Source organism: Polypterus senegalus, chromosome 13 (assembly GCF_016835505.1).
Source record: "Polypterus senegalus isolate Bchr_013 chromosome 13, ASM1683550v1, whole genome shotgun sequence".
NCBI classification, from domain to species: Eukaryota; Metazoa; Chordata; class Cladistia; order Polypteriformes; family Polypteridae; genus Polypterus; species Polypterus senegalus.
In genome coordinates, this window is record NC_053166.1 from 105524889 (window position 1) to 105544509 (window position 19621).

Genomic DNA, 19621 nt, shown 5'->3' on the forward strand with positions numbered 1-19621 from the left:
TCTTTTGAAGTTTCTGATGAGATTTTCAATACAATGTGGACCTGTAGACAGGTTGTCTGGGATTGTTTTCATCTCTCGGACTGACACACATACCAATATAAAGTGCCTCAACATCCATTGTGGCCAGTAAGGTTCCCTCAGGTTAAGGGGCCTATACCAGACATTTTTTAAGAAATCAATGATGTCCTGGATGTAGCTGGTTCTATTTCGGGCGAGAGGTTTGAGGATGTGCTCCACCCAACCTGAAACATTTTCTGTAAGGGAGCCAGTTCCTGAGATTATAGGCCTTCCTGGTTTCCCTTTTTTGTGGATCTTAGGAAGCTACTTACTACTATCTTTGTTAGCTCTTTCTTGTAGAGATCTGTGGGGTTTTCCTGTAATTTGTAATAATGCATAGTACTGGGCATATGCATTTGTGATTTCTGTATATAGTCTGATGTATTCATGATAACTAAAGCACCCCCTTTGTCTGCTGGTTTGATAATGATTTCTGTATTTTCTATTAGTGAATGTATGGCTCTCTGCTCATCTACAGTAATGTTTACTATCCGATTTTGCTGCTTATTTAAGATCCCTGTTTTCACCCTCAGTGATGCCCAGGATGATACTAAATCAAAAAGTTAAATGTCTTAAGAATAAAGCCATTCTGACATGACAATCATTAAGTTTCTTAGTGTCAATTAAATATGTAAAGTTGTTATGATCTGTGAAAATTATTAATAGAAAAGTAGTTCACATAAATGTCTCCATTCTTGTAAGGCTAATTTTATTGCCAATAGTTATTGATTAGCTACATCATAGTTATGCTCAGCCAGACTAAGTTCTTTTGTTGGAAACAGGGCAAGGATGAACTAAACCAGTATCATAACATTTCTGAGAATGTATTGTGCCATCTCCAATATTGGACGTGTCAACCTCCACAATAATCAAATACAATCTGGATGTCTCAATATAGGAGCATTTGTAAATAAAAAAATATGGTTATTGAAGGACTTCTGACCTTCTGCAATCCACAAAAAATATCTGTCACTCTGTTATTAACAAAGTAATTGGAGCAATAATTATTATAATAGAGCTCAAATTCTTAATGAAAAAGCAGGAATATTTTGCAAAGCCTACAAATTTCTGAACTTTCAGGTGATTTTCACTTTAGAATAGCAGTGGCATTACACCTGTCCATAACCAACCCTTTGTGAGTAATGTTAGAGCCCAGAAACAAAGCTTTATCCATATAAAATTCCCATTTTTCCAATTTAACAAATACAGTAAGTGGTTTTCATCCAATCACTGCAATTCCTCCTTTTTAATGGTTAGTTAACATGTGTATCCAAATCATTTGAAAATATGGGAGTATTATTGATATATCACCAAAACATATGCTCCTAATACTGTATATCACAAAATATGTCATTAACAAATGACTAAAGTACCACCAGTAGATTGGCTAATCAAAAGGGTATTGCTGTATAACCTTAATGAAAAGTAGCAGTATTAAATAACTGTCTTCCATTCATTCTCTTTCCCATGGTTGCCAGATTTCCAAAATCATAGACCAGGACAGCCACCATTTCAAAGTGACCAAAAAAAAGATGTAAGGAACTAAGGAAAACAAAAAAATAGATTGTTATAATTAAATTATAATGATAGATACAGTGGTGTGAAAAACTGTTTGCCCCCTTCCTGATTTCTTATTCTTTTGCATGTTTGTCACACAAAATGTTTCTGATCATCAAACACATTTAACCATTAGTCAAATATAACACAAGTAAACACAAAATGCAGTTTTTAAATGATGGTTTTTATTATTTAGGGAGAAAAAAAAATCCAAACCTACATGGCCCCCGTGTGAAAAAGTAATTGCCCCCTTGTTAAAAAATAACCTAAAACTGTGGTGTATCACACCTGAGTTCAATTTCCGTAGCCACCCCCAGGCCTGATTACTGCCACACCTGTTTCAATCAAGAAATCACTTAAATAAGAGATGCCTGACACAGAGAAGTAGACCAAAAGCACCTCAAAAGCTAGACATCATGCCAAGATCCAAAGAAATTCAGGAACAAATGAGAACAGAAGTAATTTAGATCTATCAGTCTGGTAAAGGTTATTAAGCCATTTCTAAAGCTTTGGGACTCCAGCGAACCACAGTGAGAGCCATTATCCACAAATGGCAAAAACATGGAACAGTGGTGAACCTTGCCTGGAGTGGCAGGCCGACCAAAATTACCCCAAAAGCGCAGAGACGACTCATCCGAGAGGTCACAAAAGACCCCAGGACAACGTCTAAAGAACTGCAGGTCTCACTTGCCTCAATTAAGGTCAGTGTTCACGACTCCACCATAAGAAAGAGACTGGGCAGAAACGGCCTGCATGGCAGATTTCCAAGACGCAAACCACTGTTAAGCAAAAAGAACATTAGGGCTCGACTCAATTTTGCTAAGAAACATCTCAATGATTGCCAAGACTTTTGGGAAAATACCTTGTGGACTGATGAGACAAAAGTTGAACTTTTTGAAGGCAAATGTCCCGTTACATCTGGCGTAAAAGGAACACAGCATTTCAGAAAAAGAACATCATACCAACAGTAAAATATGGTGGTGGTAGTGTGATGGACTGGGGTTGTTTTGCTGCTTCAGGACCTGGAAGGCTTGCTGTGATAGATGGAACCATGAATTCTACTGTCTACCAAAAAATCCTGAAGGAGAATGTCCGGCCATCTGTTCGTCAACTCAAGTTGAAGCGATCTTGGGTGCTGCAACAGGACAATGACCCAAAACACACCAGCAAATCCACCTCTGAATGGCTGAAGAAAAACAAAATGAAGACTTTGGAGTGGCCTAGTCAAAGTCCTGACCTGAATCTAATTGAGATGCTATGGCATGACCTTAAAAAGGCGGTTCATGCTAGAAAACCCTCAAATAAAGCTGAATTACAACAATTCTGCAAAGATGAGTGGGCCAAAATTCCTCCAGAGCGCTGTAAAAGACTCATTGCAAGTTATCGCAAATGCTTGATTGCAGTTATTGCTGCTAAGGGTGGCCCAACCAGTTAGGTTCAGGGGGCAATTACTTTTTCACACAGGGCCATGTAGGTTTGGATTTTTTCTCCCTAAATAATAAAAACCATCATTTAAAAACTGTATTTTGTGTTTACTTGTGTTATATTTGACTAATGGTTAAATGTGTTTGATGATCAGAAACATTTTGTGTGACAAACATGCAAAAGAATAAGAAATCAGGAAGGGGGCAAATAGTTTTTCACACCACTGTATATAAAAATATACATTATAAACATAGTCACAAAGTAGTATGAGTATTATATTTATGTTCTCTCCTATATATATATATAACTAGCAAAATACCCGCGCTTCGCAGCAGCAAAATACTGCCTTAAAGTTTTTATTAAGAAGAAAATGAAACCTTTTTAAACTGAGGGAAAATATACCAATAATTATTTGTTAAGTTAAGGATCTCTTTGTATACCACATTGTGAGTTCGGCCCTCCGGTTGTAATATGACCAAGCTGTGCACTGAGCTTACTCTTGAGCATGCAACGTACAGTTGGCCATGTGAACAGTAATCTTGTTTCAAATCTCACAACTTGGATTACTGCTGTCATAATCGGTTTGAGTTTCATGGTTTGTTTCAATTACGACAGTATTTGCAAGACTTGTGTTGAAGTGACATTCAGCATCTATCAAGCGTTGTAATTTCATCGATAACTTCACATCCAGCTTTTGACAGTTTAAACATTCATAAACATCAAAGTGTCCACTACTGAAATCATCACCTGTGAATCTAAGATGTTTAAGAGGCATTGGCGGTTTTCGAAAGGTGTAAAATATTTGGCCATTTCGGTACACTTGAAAGAGACAACCGAACAATTCAGCGGCAGCCATCAACTCACATGCAGAACCATAGGTGAAGGGCTTAAGCATTTCACTCTTCTAGTGCTCCTGTGTAGTATAATTATCTCCTGTACCGTCATCAGTCCACACCTTGAACCTGTCCCAGTCATTCAATACATAAGACACAATGTTCCTCTGGATATCAAGAGTGAGCCTGATACGGCCGTGCAATATGTAACAAAGAGAATGGAAAAGGCAGGTGCCATCTCTGGGCATGGAAACCACTCGGTAAGTGACAGTTCTTTGATCGATAGTGATCACCTCGATAGACATGTTAATGGGGGTACGGTTGGAATGATAAATGAAATGGGTACCTGAACAATGTAAAGTAAGTCTAAAATACCTACACAATAACTATAATTATAATATTATAATAATTATAATAATTATATATAATAATATTATATTATTATTATATTATATTATTATATATAATAATTATAATATTATAATCGTAATAAACGAACAATAAAACAGCAGAGAAGCCGTGGATTAAATCAAAAGGCAGTAGTTATCAGCAGGGAGACGTGAATCTCGTGGTGAAGCAAGGAAGGGAATGTAGAGACCGGAGTGATGGACGGCCTTATATAGGCAGACAGCCAACAATGTGGGAGGCGTTGGGATGGGGGACTCAACGCCGCCTCACACAGTGACCGAGCTGCAGGCTATGGACATATATATGTACTGTGGACTAGGACCCGGACACAGGCAGACGGACATCGTTGTTGCACCCAACACACTTTTATTTACAACTATATTTACAATTTTCGTGCACTCAGAAACCCCAGTACCTCCAGCACCGATTCCCCCAATGTCCAGGCCTCACAGTCTCTGTGCCTGTCTCTCCTGGCTGCCTCCAGTCCTCACTCTAGCTCCGTCCTCTTCCACCCGACATCCGCCAATGACTGGAGGGAGGCGGCCCCTTAAATAGGAACCCGAATGGGCTCCAGCTGCTTCCCGGCATTCCTCCATAGCCACACCCCAGTGTGGCGGAAGTGCTGGCTGCGCACCTGCAAGCCGACCGGGTATCCCCTGTCATTTTCCTCCCAGCACTTCCTGGTGTGACGGAAGTGCTGGGCTCCCGGGATATTCAGGCACTGGGGCACCGCCTCGCGGTGGCCACGGGTCCCTACAGGGCTGGGCTTCCAAGCCCTTCACCCGAGGCCCCCAACATAACCAGGGCGGACGCCCCCTCGCGGTCTGGAAGAGGCACAAGCCCTCCAGCCCCGGCCAGGTACCACAGTACGTATTTGTAGTTAGGATTCAGTTAGCGTTGGGAACCCGCGTACCAAATTTCTTGAAGATGGGCCCATAAGTAGCAAAGACCGTTAAAAAGTTCAATATGGCGGCCGACAGTGGCATCATACCACCGAAATAAGTATCGTTACATTGGTTTTGGTTAGCGCAGGGAAGCCGCCTACCAAATTTTGTGAAGATGGGGCCATAAATAAGAAAGTTCAACATGGCGGACATTGTCGACTGTTATGACCGTTACGTGTAGAATTTCGAAATGAAACCTGCTTAACTTTTGTAAGTAAGCTGTAAGGAATGAGCCTGCCAAATTTCAGCCTTCTACCTACACGGGAAGTTGGAGAATTAGTGATGAGTGAGTGAGTGAGTGAGTCAGTCAGTCAGTCAGTCAGTCAGTCAGTGAGGGCTTTGCCTTTTATTAGTATAGATAATAGTCACAAGGTAGTATGAGTACTCCTCCTTGAACCGCCACCTTATCGTGGTAGAGGGGTTTGCGTGTCCCAGTGATCCTAGGAGCTCTGTTGTCCAGGGCTTTATGCCCCTGGTAGGGTCACCCAAGGCAAACTGGGTGAGGGATGAGACAAAGAGCAGTTCAACCAAATCTCCTATGAAGAACAAAAACCTTGGACGGTGTTTTCCCTCGCCCGGACGCGGGTCACCGGGGCCCCCCTCTGGAGCCAGGCCTAGAGATGGGGCTCGATGGCAAGTGCCTGGTGGCAGGCCTGCAACCATGGGGCTTGGCCGGGCACAGCCCGAAGAGGCAACGTGGGTCTCCCTTCCCATGGGCTCACCATCTGTAGGAGGGGCCAAGGAGGTCGGGTGCAGTGTGAGCCGTGTGGTGGCCGAAGGTGGGGACCTTTGCGGTCCGATACTCGGCTACAGAAGTTGGCTCTTGGACGTGGAATGTCACCTCTCTGAAGGGGAAGGAGCCTGAGCTAGTGCGCGAGGTTGAAAGATTCTGGCTACATATAGTCGGGCTCACCTTGACGCACAGCTTGGACTCTGGAACCAATCTCGCTGAGAGGGGCTGGACTCTCTACCACTCTGGAGTTGAGAGTGGTGAGAGGCGCTGAGCAGGTGTGGGCATACTTATTGCCCCCCGACTTGGAGCCCGTTCATTGGGGTTTACCCCGATGGACAAGACGGTAACCTCCCTCCACCTTCAGGTGGGGGGACAGGTCCTAACTTTTGTTTGTGCATATGCGCCGAACAACAGTTTGGAGTACCCACCCTTTTTGGAGTCCCTGGAGGGGGTGCTAGAGGGCATACCTTCTGGGGACTCTCTCATATTGCTGGGAGACTTCAATGCTCACGTTGGCAATGACACTGAGACCTGGGATGGGAGGAATGGCCCCACCGATCTGAACCGGAGCGGTGTTTTGTTATTGGACGGAAGATCCATAACAAACACCATGTTCAATCATAGGAGTGTTTATATGTGCACTTGGCACCAAGACACCCTAGGCCTCAGTTTGATGATCGACTTTGTGGTTGTGTTGTCAGACTTGCGGCCACATGTCTCGGGTGAAGAGAGGGGAGGAGCTGTCAACTGATCACCACCTGGTGGTGAGTAGGCTTCGATGGTGGGGGAGGATGCCGGTCAGGCCTGGTAGGCACAAACGTGTTGTGAGGGTCTGCTAGGAATGTCTGGCAGAGTCCCCTGTCAGAAGTAGTTTCAACTCACACCTCCGGAAGAACTTTGACCACGTCCCGAGGGAGGTGGGGGACAGCAAGTCCGAAAGGGCCATGTTCCGTGCCTCTATTGTTGAGGCAGCTGACCGGAGCTGTGGCCATAAGGTGGTCGGTGCCTGTCGAGGCAGCAATCCCCGAACTTGTTGGTGGACACCGGCGGTGAGGGATGTCATCAAGCTGAAGAAGGAGTCCTACCAGACCCTTTTGTCCTGTGGGATTCTAGAGGAAGCTAATCTTAATAGTCTTGGTTGACATGTCTCTGCAACATCGCATGGACATCGGGGACAGTGCCTCTGGATTGACAGATCAGGGTGGTGGTCCCTCCCTTTAAGAAGGGGGACCAGAGGGTGTGTTCCAACTACAGAGGAATCACACTCCTCAGTCTCCCTGGAAATGTCTATTCGGGGGTTCTGGAGAGGAGAGTCCGTCAGATAGTCAAACCTCGGGTTCAGGAGGAATAGTGTGGTTTTCGTCCTGGTCGCAGAACAGTGGACCAGCTCTACACCCTTAGCAGGGTCCTGGTGGGTGCATGGGAGATTGCCCAACCATTCTACTTGTCTTTTGTGGACTTGGAAAAGGCATTCAACCATGTCCCTCGGGGAATCCTGTGGGGGGTGCTCCGGGAGTATAGGGTACCAGACCCCCTGGTAAGGGCAATAAGTTGAACCCGTTTCCAGTGAGAGTTGGACTCCACCAGGGCTGCCCTTTGTCACCGATTCTGTTCATAACTTTTATGGACAGAATTTCTAGGCACAGCCAGGGTGTTAAGGGGGTCTGGTTTGGTGGACTCAGGATTGGGTCACTGCTTTTTGAAGATGATGTTGTCCTGTTTGCTTCATTAGGCAGTGATCTTCAGCTCTTTCTGAATCAGTTCGCAGCTGAGTGTGAAGCGGCTAGGATGGGAATCAGCACCTCCAAATCTGAGACCATGGTCCTCAGCCGGAAAAGGGTGGAGTGCCCTCTCAGTGTTGGGAGCGAGATCCTGTCCCAAGTGGAGGAGTTCAAGTATCTCGGGGTCTTGTTCACGAGTGAGGGAAGAATGGAGCGTAAGATTGATAGGCAGATTGGTTCGGTGTCCGCAGTGATACGGACTCTGCATTGGTCTGTCATGGTGAAAAGGGAGCTGAGCCGTAAGGCAAAGCTCTCAATTTACCAGTCGATCAACATTCCTACCCTCACCTATGGTCATGAGCTATGGGTAACAACCAAAGAAAGAGATCGCGAATACTACCAGCTGAAATGAGTTTCCTCTGCAGGGTGTCTTGGCTTTCCCTTAAAGATAGGGTGAGAAGCTCAGTCATCTGGGAGGTGCTTAGAGTAGTGCCGCTGCTCCTCCGCATCGAGAGGAGTCAGATGAGGTGGCTCGGGCATCTGATCAGGATGAATCCTGGACGCCTCCCTGGTGAGGTGTTCTGGGCACGTCCAACCAGGAGGAGGCCTTGGGGAAGACCCAGGACACACTGGAGGGACTATGTCTCCCGGCAGGCCTGGGAACGCCTTGGGATTCCCCCGGAAGAGCTAGAAGAAGTGGCCGGTGAGAGAGAAGTCTAGGCATCTCTGCTCAAGCTGCTGCCCCTGCAACCCGAACTCGGATAAGCGGAAGAGGATAGATGGATGGATGGATAGTATGAGTAGTAATGCAATATTTGGATGCATACTAAACTAACATAAATATGAATATAAGGTAAACATTTTGTTTTGCATATAACCTCACTTATCATTTATATATTTTATATTTTTATATATATTAGTATGTTTGGTTTAACTTGTAACATGTTTTATGTTTCATGTATTATGGCACAATATACTGTATGTAAATAGAATATAAATATGCAGATATGTCCTACCTTGTTAGTTGAAAAGTTTTTATCAGCATCACTTTACTTCACTTTCAAAAAGAATTACTCATGATGAGCATGAGAAATGTACAACACGAGCACACAATGTACACAAACAGACATGGTTCAAACACTCAGATTCAGTTGACAGTTACAGATTTTATCCATAAAAGGTGGTATGCCAGTTGTCTACATAAAAACGAATGATTCTTTTTAACTAGATATTCAATATAAAAATTAAATTAAGATTTTTTTCTATGCCCATTTTTAGAGGCAATGTGGGGCTCTGAATTTTTCTGTTGAACCGGGAGAGGTCTGCTCAAATCAGGATCTCTGGCAACCCGTAACTTTAGTCACATTTATATAACTCTCAGTCTAGTTTAGAGAAAATGGTGTACCCAGTGACTTGGTTCAAAAATTAAGAAATCAAAGGAAAGATTGTTTTTCACCATAATTTGATAAACCACGCACAGTCATAATTGTTACAATTACTGGTTAAGAAGTTACGTAATTTTCACCATCTTATTCTGAAACCACTTTTTTTGAGAGGGGATCTCTATTTAGTGTTTCCATGAGGATTTCCTATGAAGCACTGGTATAAAGATCACCCTAAAATACATCTGAGGTTTGAACAAACTTAGCATACTACTTACTTTGAACTTTAGTTACTGGTGTTTTGAAACAAAGTTCTGTCCCTGAACTTCGATTTTTAGTTTATGATTTGGCTTTTCTTTATTTTTTAGTTTTGTTTTTGACTATTGCTTTGCCCTTTGACTCAGTTTTTTCTCCTCATCATCATTCTTTGATTATTTGGACTGGATGCTCTTTTCACAGTCAGTACATTAATCCCTCATCCTTCTTCCCTACGAAGAAACATGCAAAAGAATAAGAAATCAGGAACGAGTGCGAAAGCAAGGTGGGCGACGAGGAGGAGGAGGAGGACGACAGGAAAGAGGAAGAGGGCAAGGAAGAGGAAGAAGAAGAAGAGGAGGGCGAGGAAGAGGAGGAGGGCGGCAAGGAAGAGGAGGAGGAAGACAAAGAGTGGAAATATCTGATGAAATTCGAGCAACAGTCATAGACCATGTTCTTGTCCATGAACTGACAATGAGGTAAGCAGGACTAAGAGTGCAATCCAATTTGAGCCGATTTTCTGTGTCCACAATAGTAAGGACGTTCAGAGAAGAGAACAAGTACAGTATACTACTCTATTTTTGTAATTGCAAATTTACTGTACTACACTATATGCAACTGTTTCAATAGACATTTGTAAAGTTCATCACTGTATGTATAGTACTGCATGAATATTTGTTGTAACTGCACTTCTACTTTTTGTAGAATTGCGAGGCTACCAAATGCAGGTGGAAGGACGGCTTTATTCACTCAAGAGCAAGAGGCCGTTATAGTGGGCATGGTCCTTCAAGATAATGTAATACGACTCAGAGAAATCCAGCAACGAGTGATACAAGACAACACACACTTCCTGGGAATCAACAGTGTGAGCATTTCCACAATTGACCGTGTCCTCCATCGTAACAGGATGCAAATGAAACAAGTATACAAAGTATCCTTTGAGTGCAACTCACCAAGGGTGAAAGAACTGCGAGCTCAGTATGTGCAAGTAAGTGTACATTCAGAAACATTTACTGTAATCCAGATTTTCTACAGTGCTAAAACATACTATGTGAATGACATTACTCTTCAGTACATATAATGTATGTGAATCAGAAGTGCATACAGTAGGCTTAATTGTACTCTACAGTATAGCACTGTCTCTGTATGACTTACAAAATTCTAAATGCAGTATATTGTATTTCTACACAGACAATATTTGACTTGGAATCCTTGGACAGACCCCATGACATCATCTTTGTAGATGAAGCAGGCTTCAATCTAACAAAAAGGAGACAGAGAGGCCGAAACATCATTAGACAGCGGGCCATTGTTGAAGTCCCTGGTCAACGAGGTGGCAATGTCACCATCTGTGCTGCTATTAGCAACCATGGTGTTCTACATTACCATATTACACTCGTGCCATATAACACCCAGCACCTTCTAAGATTTATTGCCAATCTAAGAGAGATTTTATTTGAGCTGCAGGTTCAATACCATCCGGGTCAAAAGCTAAATGAGAATCCCATTCCCACCTATGTGATAGTGTGGGACAATGTCAGTTTCCACAGAGCTGCTCCGGTAAGGGAATGGTTTACCATCAATGAGCAGTTTATGAACTTGTACCTCCCTCCATACTCGCCTTTCCTGAATCAGATTGAGGAGTTTTTCTCCTCTTGGAGATGGAAAGTGTATAATAGACAACCCTACACCAGAGTAAGTCTTCTGTGGTGATATAGGTGAGGAATCATGTCAGGGCTGGATTCGGTACACAAGAGGCTTCTTCCCCCGTTGCCTCAGGAGGGACAATATTGCTTGTGATGTTGACGAAGTGCTCTGGCCTAACCCAGCCCAAAGACGAGAAGAAGCAAATTGATCACGTTTACTCCTTTGATATTTTTCCCTTTTAGTATTGTATACTGTAGTACAGTGCATTGTATGCTGTTTACTGTACAATGAACAAATTGTATGGCCCAAAACATTGAGATTAAAATTTGCTTCTCCCTGAGAACTATATGTTTTGAACAATGTGTTTTCTGTTTTTTGTTGTATTGTTTACTGACTGCTTGATAGTGTATATCATTTTGATCACTTTGTTTTTGATTTGAGAGCAGTGCTTGATTTTGAACACAGGTAAAACTGTTTTTAGGCTAAAGTTTCATTTTGCAAGAGGAGTCAGAGGTTTTGTAAATAGTGCTTGAAGATAAGGTTTTGCATTTAATGGTTTCAGAAAATGGAGCAAGGTTTCAGAAATTGTGTTTTAGCAATTGAGAAAAACTGTAATAGTAAGGAGAATGATATTCCTGATGTGAGAACTGCATTAAAGCGATCAATAAAAACCGTAAGGCGTCAGAATTTTTAGTCCTGCTCGAAGTAGCACCTTCAGTTTTTTACAATTATTTACAGTAATAAGAAGAGCACAGATATCATAACATGCCTTCCCCATTGCCTGGAGTAGTGCCACAAGCTCATGGGGTCTGCTTTCTTATGCTTTTCTCTACCATGCAGAAATGAATTCCTCTATTGCATTTGGAACTGGGGATTATGGAGGAAGGTACAGCACTACAAAACATGGGTTATTGGTGAACCAATTATGGACCACAGCAGCCTGGCGGAAACTTAACATTATCCCAAATGAAAATGCTGCTCTGGTTTCTCTTCCTCTGGGAGGATGAGGATATTTTTGGGTTTGTCAATGAATGTTAGCAAGCACAGAGTGTTATATGGACCAAGTTGTGCATGGTGACCAATTTCAGCACATATGGTGACATTTCCACCATGCTCCCTAGGGACATTGACAATGGCATGTTTGTCAAGGTTAACTTGTGTTTAGGGTTATAAAAAGAGTGTTTAGTAGATTTGTAAATCTGTGTGTGAGAAAAATATGTCTAAGGTTGTGAAAAAGGTTTCATCAATAAGGCAAGCTTTGCAGTATTATGTTTGGAGTGTAAGTTTTAATGCCCTAGCAGTTAAAAAACTGTAAAGCTAATCTTTTTCATTGTTCATTGTTTCCAAAAACAATTTGTCATTTATTTATTTTTTGTGAGATGTTCAGAGAATGCACTGTACTGAGATGCCTGTACAACAGTATGTATTATACATGAATTATGTGCATCACCAAATGCCTAATGAAGATATATAGGGCAGGTGTCCAAGGCCCAAGGCTGACACTTTTGCCATAATACTGTGTGTATATGGTTTAATACTAGCATGTGTATGTACGGGATTCAATATGTACACCAGCATTTCAATATAGCTGTACTGTACTCAAATACCTTTTTTTGTCTAAGAGGCACACCTCATTCCTAGCCAAGTATTATGTTCCATCATTTCTAACATGTTCAGAAGGAAGGTCCACTGTTTATTCTCACATTTGCATACAGTACATCATTACATCTGTGGAAATTTAATGAATGAGCCTCCTTCCAGCAGTGTTATCTTTAAAAGCAGTTCACTCTGTCCATGTGCCTCTTCATGTGTTCTCCTTTCCCCACATCAAAATGCTGGCAATGCATTTTGTATTCCAAGTTGTGTAAAACCATTGCGATGAAATTTCAGGTGAGTTTATACAGTAGACCCCCGCGAAGACCCACAAATATCCTCCACAATTTTTTATGCCTTTTTTCGTGGCAATACTGCACTGTAGAGGGAACTGGAAGAGGAAAACACGGTTTGGGATGGTGAAAGTAGCCAATCCAAGAGCGTACTAGAATTTGAAACTGTAACTCCCACCAGTCCCTGCACTGGCTCCGATTGGTCTTCTTCTGAGGGTGTAGGGGCTGTTGGGGTCAAAGGATGTCAGTGTGGCTTTTAAAAAGGGGGCCGGTGACCAATAAAAAAAAAAGTTTTTGTAATTTGTGTTTTAAGTTCCTGTCTCTCTGCCTGCCTTCTGTTGGGTTACCTGTACTTATTTGTTTTGTCCTGGATCATTTCATGGTTGGGGTCTGGATTGTCTGCCATCTGCCTTTGTACATGAGGACTGTAAGTGGGTTCATTGCTATCCTGTGAAGAAAGGAGCACTTCTGAACCCATCCACCCATCTTCACCATTTCAGAAACTACCGGTAGGACTATCGTATCCCATTCAACATGCGGATCTCTGGACTATCTATTTTCATCATTACATTTCATTTGTTGCCGTTTTTTATGGACTTTATTGTGTGTGTTTTGTTGGTGCTTTGTTGTATTTAATGTATAATCACCATAAGGGGAACAGGGGTGGTATTGCTGTTTTCATTTGTTTTCAGTACATTTTTTATTTGCTGTTTGATTACTGGTTTGCTTTGTTTTTATCTCTGTTTGTGAGTGTGTGCGGGTTGGGTCAAGGCTGGGCGCGCCCCTGGAATCTCCACCATAAAAATAAATAAATCACTGTCTTCTTGACGGTGTGAATCTTAGCAGCACCAGACCGCTACAGCTTTATTAATTTCTTCTTGCTGCTGATTGACTACTGTCCTGTGACGCATCTCCAGCTGAGTGTTCTCATGTTTTCCAATTTGTTCTTCTTAATCCTTAAACCACAACTGGCTATAGTCAGTTCCCAGTGCAATTTACCAGCATGCCGTAGCTGATTAGTCAGTGCCATACATTTGTTGAGCAGCCAGTTCATGACCTCTGCCGGCCCCTGCAGCACTGCAGCCTCACTGTCTCTGAGATTGAGCCGCTGCACTAGACTAGCCTGCCAGCATCAGCGTTTACCTCTCTGTGCTTGTGTGCAGCCAGTTCAAGCACAGTTGGCTCGGTGATTTACTGAATTTCATCAATGGCATCAGTTGCACCTTGTACATATTGTTCCAGTAGTTTTTTAAATAGTTTTTACAGTTTATTGGCAGTGTGTAAAATGATCAGTGTTGCAGTAATTGTGATGCTCTTTGCATGAAAAAAAAATGTGTTCCATTAAAATTTTACTTTTTCTTTGTGAATTATGATGTTTACTTAAAAAGTGCAGCAAAAAAGTATTTGGCGTCCAGGGATGCATTAACCCCCAAGTATGTGGCAGTTTAAGGGTTAAAACCCCAAGATGCCGTTGAACCGCCCTGCACCTTCTAAGGCTTCTGGCAATGAAAACATGCTTGCATGAATTACAGTACATATAGCGGTAACATTGGTATTTTACATTCTAGCACTGCGGGTGACATAGCAGTACAGTGCTGTACAGTATACAGGTTTACCTTTACATTCTTTTTTTTAAGTAATGTATTAAGCTGAGGTTGAAATTAAATGAGTTAAAAAAGTGTTTTGGTGGCATATTTAGGGTTCAAACTATAAAAATGGGCATTTTTTAACCACATTCGTAATGCACAGTTTTTCACAATTTGCGGGTGCTCTAGGAACATAAGCCCTGCAAAATTCAAAGGTGGATTGTATTTTTTCTTTTTAGCCAACTCAAATAACTGCAGCACCAACAGTTTTTAGATTAGCATATGATCTTTTTTATTACATGTAGTACAAAACATGAGAGTCATTACAAGTGATGTTTTTCCTGTGATTATTGTATAGTTGTCTGGAGGAGTGAGACAGCAATTCACATTTAGGTAACAACATGTGATTTTTTCTAAAGGGCACCTGATTCATTCTCATGTGGCATCAGTCCTTCCATTTTCACAAAGAAAACCCACTGTTTATTCCCTCATTTGCATATTTCATTGGATCAGTGAAAATTCTCAAAGCAAACTGCTTCACTTGCAGCTGCTGCCACTCTCAATGTGTCATTTTACATGTTCATACCAATGTCAATGTCAAACCAATGATGGTTGTTTTATTCCAAGTGTGAAAAAACATTGCAACAGACTTTCGATTGAATTTAGATTTTTTGGAGGCTAACTAAAATAACTAGAGTACCAACAGACTGTGGACGGTTTCATAATCACCTTGTCATGCCACTTTCTCCTTGAAGTGTAAGTATGGCTGTAATTTTTATAATCTATATATATAAAAAAAAATATTCATGTCTACTTCATTTATTATTTTATTTGCCCAGTTGATTGAAATATTCTGTTTTGCTTTTCACTAATAAGTACTGAAGCAGTTATGAACAATGCCCCGCAGCAACTTCTGTTTTTAGTTAAAAACATATGCTAACATTTAAAGTGAGAATAGATGTAAAGAATATATGTTGTGGGCCAAGACATTTCTGATTTTTACATTCACTTAAGTTGAATTACGTTATCTATGTTTTAACAAGCAGTTTCACATATGCTGTAATGGCTCCAAGCAGATGTATGGGTCTGTTTCCTACATAGAAGCAAAAGATAAAGATGGAAATATTTGTCTAACTTTCATTCACTTTAAAATATTTGTGGGAACCCAGATGTCTGTAATCCAGCAGTTAACACACCAGCTTTCTAGGAGGTATGTGAACTCCAGTAGATGACATCACATTATCATCTCTTCTTACTCCTAACTCTAGGGAATACCATATCTGGAAGAAGATGGTGGAGGCTGTAATTCAGAACAGAAGAAATGTTCAGACCAGTTCTCCTGCAACTGTAGGTTATTTAATGTCAAAATTACCTATATTTCAAAGTTCTCAATTACAAAGTTTTACTGAGAAACACAAGTTGCTAAAAGCTGAAAAGCCCTTTCCTGCCACAAGTCACTTTTTTACTTTAGCACAAGAATCTGATGAGTCCTGTCATCTTATTCAAGTTGGAGGCCAATTATACTGTAGCTCATTAAAGAGATTGAGCTTCCAGAAACTGATCCTGTTATTTTAGACCCTCACCAGCCAATAATTAAATGAGTTATTCAAGAATATGATGCTAAACCTTGCCATCCCCTTCCTGAGATAGTATTTGACAAATTAGGAGAAACATATGGATCCTTAGAGGCAAAGAAGGAATTAATCCACCATATTTGCACTGATTACCATAAATGGAAGGCAAAACTCCTCTTCCCTAAAAGTACTGACCCACCTCCAACAAGACTGAAGCTTCACAAAACCTGCCTTTTCATTACTGAAATGGATTGCTTTGGACCATTCTAATTTAAAATACGTAGGCACTGTGAAAACAGGAGATTCATAACCCAATGAGGCACATTCTACAAGGTACTGTCTGACAAAGGTACAAAATTCCATAGTTGATAGAGGGAGTTAAGAGAAGCATATGCCACCCTCAGTCCAAACCTTCAGAAACAGATGGCAAATCAGAAAATCATTTTTCATTTCAACCCACTAGGAGCATCACATTTTGGTGGTGCATGGGAAAAATAATTAAGGTCTTTGAATCATGCCCTTTACATCACAGTATATTCAGTTATATGCGGGTAAATGCTTAAAACAGTCCACATGGAAATAGATGGAATCCTGAACAACAAGCCTCTAGGATCCGTGTCCCCAAATCTGGCTGACTTGGACCCAATTACACCCAGTTTGCTGCTTATGGCGCAGCCTGATAGTTTCCTACCACAGGTTGTATATCCTGCTGAAGTGCTAAAAGGGCAGCGAAGGTGAAGACAGAGTCAAGAGCTCACTGACCAATTCTGGTCAATTTTTTTTTCAGGTATTATTTACTCAGCTTTCAGGCCAGACAAAGATTGCATAGAAATCTAAAGATCTCTCAAAGAGAATGGTAGTCATGTTCATTGATCTTCATCTTCAATGAGTGCTCTGGATAACTGGACAAATGTTTAGAACCTTTCCTGGCTCATCTGGCCATGTGAGAGCTGTGGAGATATAGGTGAAGGACAAAGTCTATACCAGTCCTGTTGCTTGCCTTATTGCTTTTCCAGAACTTCCACTTCAGGACTATAATAAACCACCAGCTTAATTTCTCTGCTTTCTAAAGTCAATAGCAAATATGCATAGCATATTTGGGAAAGGCAGTGTTACAGAGGCAGCACCAAACGATTGCACAGAATCATTTAGAAATTGAGCACACAGGTATACTTATTCATATACCATTCATAAAAACATTCATAAATTCCTTCTGTGCTGCTGTGTGGAATATTCTATATCTTGGTCATATGTTCTGCTCAGCACTCCAGTGTGAACACTACATGTCCTGAACTCCTAATGGTATACAGCCCCTCTTTTGTCAAACAGACAGTAGAGGCCATTAGTTCACTGAAAGAATTCTTAATAAAAAATAAATACCTTAAATCAAATTGATTAACTACACAAATACTTGCAAATATGTAAATGTAGTAGTCATCTGATAAGAGTGCTTACTGACCAAGAGTGGATAGACACATTCAGAGTTTATTCTGTAATTTACACTATACAATACTCTGCTTCGTTACTTTGTATTGCATTACTCTCAACTATGTTGGTGGAACAGATGGTGTCAAAGTCACCAAACAGTTTTACTCCTTTATTCTAAAGTGGGATACAAGAGTACCTGGGACCTCCAGAGTGACTTCTGGGAATACATAATGGCATTCCTGCGGCAAGTTCTTCCCACTGGGTAAGTAGGACATGAACTGAAATCCTGCCCTTTTTACATACAATGAAAAGTGAAATCTTCAAGTTGTCCTGGCTTAGGCAAACTCTCAGAAAACTGGAGGCTATTTCAGAAGCATTGAGAATAATATAGGAAACAGCCCAGGACCAAGTGCCAAGCCATCACAGAGCTCTTATGTGCCATTCAACTTAATATGCATGTCTTTTGGATGTAGGATAAATACTTCACCAAACCCACACATGCACAGGGAGAACATGTGAATTCCACAAAGACAGGGACAGGACCAGGACTTGAGCCCAGTCTTCTGTAGCAATGACAAATACTGCAACACTGTGCCACCCTTTTTTGTGTGTGTGGAAATGGGAATGGCTTTATGAAAATCTCAAATAGCACAGTCCAATAAAGAAGGAATCTCTCTCCATAATATCCTCCAGAGCTTTTCACCAATTCCATTCTTTTTTTGTAGCTTATCTTCTACAATTGCTGTGTAAATTGATTATTTGTACCTTTTCTTTATTCTCCTTCAATTTGCACCCCCTTTAAGTTTAGCATTATTAAATGTATCACTTGTTTCATCCTTTGTGTTATTCTATTTGAGGAGGGTGCTGTGAGGATCCATTCCAATAACAAACCAAATAATGAAAGATGTCGGAAAAACTGTACTTAAATATACAGATACTGTATGCAGATAATATATGTGAGAATTTTGGCACCAGGGTTACTGTATTTATGATAATACAAAATAAGTATGGTTAGCTTTCAAGCCTAAAGTCTGATAGTACTTTGGGTTTTTCTTTTTAAATTAGTTTCTTATGTTTTTTTTTTCTCTCATTGTTTGGACTTTCAATATGTGTTATTTTTACAGCATGTTGAAGGTTTCTTTCAGAAATTAATTCTTGTCTGATGGCTGTTTACCATGATTTTCTTTTTTTGAACCACAAAATTTACATAATTAATTTTATAGTTGCTTTTATATTTAATTTACTTTGTTAAAGCTCTTTATCGTAATCAATGAATATGTTACTTAGCGTCTGTTGTGGCAGTCTGTTGGGTTGCATTCATTCATATATTCCATATTAAAAAATTAGCCCAATGAATCATGGAAGCTATGTGAGCCTGAAATTTGGTGGCGTCTAGATCTTCTTTAGTTTAGTCTTGTGAGAAGTTGACTTGTTATGAACAAATAAAGGCCTAAAAAGATGAAAAGTAAGTAAAGTATTCTCAACCAATTTATTAATGTTTTTATTTACTGTGTTAAAATAATAATGTGCGAAAACTTTGTTTTTGATTTGAGAGCAGTGCTTGATTTTGAACACAGGTAAAACTGTTTTTAGGCGAAAGTTTCATTTTGGCAAGAGGAGTCAGAGGTTTTGTAAATAGTGCTTGAAGATAAGGTTTTGCATTTAATGGTTTCAGAAAATGGAGCAAGGTTTCAGAAATTGTGTTTCAGCAATTGAGAAAAACTGTAATGTATGAGTTGTTTTTTCTAAAATAAAACCTCATTGTTTAGTTGACTGCACAATTAGGTAAATGAGGTCAGGCAACTGAGAACTTTCTTCAGCCAATAGGTTTTAGTGTTTTAGCAATTGAGAAAAACTGTAATATCTTTTGTCTTAAATGAAAAACACAATAACAGAGCTTTCAATGATACAAACAACTTTTTATTGAAAGGTAAAAGTTTGCATTTGGCATGCTTTTGAACTATTAATGTGATTTTTCTGTTATACGCATGCTGATAATTTGTCTAACCTTGGCTCATACTTTGCAAGTTTGAAAGCAACACATGCAGCACTCAGGTCATCTGTTAGTCTGTTTCTGGTGTCAGATTTGATGTAATTCAAAGCTGAAAACAGCTGCTCACAAGCATAAGATGATCCAAACAAAGTAAGGAAAACAATCCCAACTGCTTTCATTGACTTAAAATTA